The sequence below is a fragment of the Trachymyrmex septentrionalis genome, unplaced genomic scaffold, assembly GCF_001594115.1.
Source record: "Trachymyrmex septentrionalis isolate Tsep2-gDNA-1 unplaced genomic scaffold, Tsep1.0 scaffold53, whole genome shotgun sequence".
Classification (NCBI taxonomy): Eukaryota; Metazoa; Arthropoda; class Insecta; order Hymenoptera; family Formicidae; genus Trachymyrmex; species Trachymyrmex septentrionalis.
In genome coordinates, this window is record NW_017305705.1 from 1,338,103 (window position 1) to 1,342,134 (window position 4,032).

The 4,032-nt window shown below is 34.7% G+C and overlaps 1 protein-coding gene across 1 annotated transcript in view; it reads right to left on the reverse strand.

Moving 5' to 3' along the window:
- Nucleotides 1-4,032, reverse strand: part of LOC108751912 (fringe glycosyltransferase) — a 104,604-nt gene that overhangs the window by 10,626 nt on the left and 89,946 nt on the right. The gene's annotated exons all lie outside the window — the stretch shown is intronic.

Genomic DNA, 4,032 nt, shown 5'->3' on the forward strand with positions numbered 1-4,032 from the left:
ATGTGAAAGAACACGAACAGACAAATGTCTCAAAGAGGCACCGCCGCCACGGCCCGAAAGTACACGAAAGACTCTTAGGAATGGGAAACATGTTCGGTATGTTAGAATAAGACAAGAAGAAATTCCTAAATATCGGGAGCGACTAAATTAGAACTAAAGATTTCACTTTATAATTAGTAAACGAACATGAGATTGTATTATTCCAAGATAGGAATAGACACGAGCGATACTTAGTTTTTCGATATGCTAAAGCTTCATGTGTTTACGTACGTCAACTTTAACGTTGGACTCGAATTCCTTGGATCAAGTGTTCGAAGTTAGCTCGAAATTGTAAATTTTATTCATCTTGAGTATCTTTGAAAAGTGATGAAGTCTTGTACTCCGATTCTGTTTGATTCGGTTCGATATGCCTTCGATATTCGTTGTTTTAGTTCAATACACCCTATTAAATTCATAATATCAAATTATAGTCAATTTGAATTATTTTTAATCATTTCTATAGATCACTACTGCTCCTACCCAATACATCGTTAATTTGACTACAACAATGGAGTTAAACAATGTAACTCAAGAAAACATATTAAATTTGACTCAAATTTACTTTATTATTTACTAAATACATATATTATAAACGACGTTTACTTTGAAACTAACTACAGAAATGAATTAATTTACATTTTAAAACACATGAAAATTAAAAACAAAATGCTGTTCAACTCAAAGGATTGAGGATTACTCCTCTGATATCTAACAGTATATACGAATTAATTGTTTATTACCTGTGATTCCAGCTCAAAGGACCAAATTTAACTGTTGTATTTGTGATTAATTGAATCTTCTTGTTTTTTGAGTAATATGTGAGAATTGATTAACTTTTCGATGATCAATTATAATATATATTATGAGACATCTTGCCTCGTCAAGTGCTTAAAACTAACTCCTCATTCTCAGTTCAGGTATTCTCTCTCAGGTATTTCACCATGAGGTATTCGCAATACGATTGTCCAAATATACTAGTGCTAACTGTCGCAGGAATTTACATTCTATCGGTCAATTACATCTTAGGGCGGTATTCATAATCCGTTCTTATTTCAAGACTATCTGTAATGTCTTAAGACGCTAATACGGCCTTCTGATTGGTTCGTTACTTCTTAAGATTGTACTTAAGACAATCTTGAATAAGATCTGACTACGAATATCGGTCTTAAAGTCATGGCATATACAATAGAAAAATTTAAGACGTAAGACTTAAGTAGTAAGCGAATTAACCAATCACGTTAAAGATCGTAAGTCCATGTTGATTTCCTTACTGCTTAAGTCTTACGTCTTAAATTTTTTTATGATGTACCATGGCCTTAATATTTCGCACTCGATAATTCCAACGTAGAATAAAGATATTATAAAATGCAGAAATTCAAATTAAAATTAATAAATCTGGAATAATCACTCAGAAATTACTCAGATGAGAATCCGTTGGAATCGCTATTATAGTTAATCCTGTTTGAAACCTAGATCTTTCGGTTGGCTTAAGTTATAGAAACTCTGGCGATATGCCCTCTGACGATGCGGATCACCGCATTCTCATTTGTTAAGACGACCATTTGATACATAATCCGACATCTCTCGGAGCCGTTGAATGTGCGGAACCAGAAATACGCTTCTTAGGCTAGGTCGTGTACGACCTGCATACATTTGCGATGCAACGAGAGCCTCTCAACCGGCAGAATGGATGGAGGAAGAGAAGGAAAAGGGAGGCAGTGCAGGTGTGCTCGGCAGGATAAAATAAGGTAACGACGAAATGAAGCACTCGCGATGCGGGACTTACTACGTCGACATAATGCTCTTTGACAGAGGACCTATCCAACACTTTTTCAAACAGTTTGACGTTTCCGTCGTGTGCGCCCTCTAATTAACAAGTTCTTTATTAACGAGATTGATTCCCCATGGAAAGAGAGAAAATGATTATGTTTATTGCGGAGAACTCGCTTGCTTAAAAAAATTGGGACAATTTGCATCTCCGATAATAAGATGCGTTCATTTCGTAAATGGCGCGATACGATCTTTTTACGATCTTTATTAATGAAATTTAATTTAATGCGCGTGTCGAAACCGGATAACAGCCACCAATAATTCAATCGATCTTTAAATTAATGTAAATTAAAAAATATTTTACTTTATATAAATTTATATAAAATAATTTGATATACATATAATATTATACTTAGTATAATTTAGTATAATTTAATCTACCTAATTATATTTAGTTTTAAACGAATTAGATAAATTAACTTTTCAGTTTTGTCATTAACAATAGATAAAAGAAGATTCTTCTGTTAAGCTTCAAAATTTTTATATTTTTATTTAAAAAAGATCGACAAGTAGTGCTTAGTAAAGGATTCAATCTTTGGTCATTAAAAACTCGTTTCATAAATCCCGTAAATATTTTAGCAATGAGCTTAAGAAAATCCTCCTGGCCGGTTTTGTTGAAATTACTCTCTGCGCAATATTCTCACGCTTCACGACGAGATAACTCGTCGAAAGTCTCAACCAGCCGTCCAATTAACGACGATCCTGTTTTACGCAAAGCGCTCGGAAGTGGCGTGTTTAATTAACGTTTTCCGTTTTACCCCTATGATCGCGACCGCCTAGACACGTAGCCGAAAAAGAGAGCGAGAGAAAAAAGTCTGAAGAGAAGGGCGAGAGTAGAACCGAGCGAGAGAAGAACCGAGAAGAAGGCTAGAGGAATCGCACTCATTAGCGAATACCATCGGCGGATTCTCGAATCTGTGCCTGTCGTACCCGCCGTTTCTCTCCGCTGTGGTCACCGGGTCCTTTTTAATTGGGCAGATTAGTCCCGAATTCGCGTACACATACCCGCTTCCACCCCGTCGTTCGTCACCCGCCATCCTTTCGGCACACCGCCGTCATGGAATATCGGTCTCGTTAAAATACCTGGCGGCAACGAAATCGAATTTTCGGGATTATAAGGAAAAAGAATCAGGGACGTGGCACGTGAGAGGAGCGAGTCTCGCCTCCTTGAAGACGATGCGTCCTTGATGCTTTTCGTCGTTGTTTGTTCGAATTTCGATGGCGAGGAATACTCGAACACGCGATACGAAGTTCGGGGAATAACTCTCTTGATTGGCGTTTTTTTGTCACCCGTGATTAAAAAAATTTCTGTACTCATCTTGTTGATCGAACGAAAAAATAATAACGATATTAAATTACAAGAATCATAGATTATCTCTATTTTCTCGTTATATAATTGTATATTAATCAACTTGGAGAAGAATATTAATTGTCTAAAATCATTTAGCGAGGCTCAATAGATTTACAAAAATCAGTTGGCCTGAGATTTTCAATTTCAAAATTTGAATTTGGCACATAAGCAAATGTTAATCATAATTGTTAATTCATTACTCTAATCTCGAATTTATTGCTCACAAACTTAATAGAAAATTAATAAATATGTTAATAAGTTAAAATTAAAAATACATATTGTTTTAGATCATTATGCTAATTATCGTTTCGAAATCAAACGAGAAACAAACTCAAAAGATTACCGAAGAAACATGCTAGAATAAAAAGTTTGTTATTGATTTATCAAATTTTTTTAATAATTAAAAACGGTCCACTATTTCAATAAATTTTACACTTATCTACATTCCATCATTGTAACATATAGGTATAATTTGCGTATGAATATGAATTAAAAACAGGTATCTATATTCTCGATGTGTCGGCACATCGTTTTCATATTCAAACTTGTCTATCATAAATAAAGGGTTTATATTCCACGTCATTCTGTTACGTTGCGTTAATACGTTTCAACTTGCAAAATAGCACTCGATTGAAAGCAGCTAGTTGAAAGAGCGTTTTATTGATCGTCAAATACGCGTACCAGCATATACACTTGTATGTTATCGATCGAATAGAATAAATTTATAAAGCCGCTTACTTTGTACTTTATAGTACGCAGTATCAAACACGATTAATATCGATTTTTGTAGAACATGCTTCTATATATATATA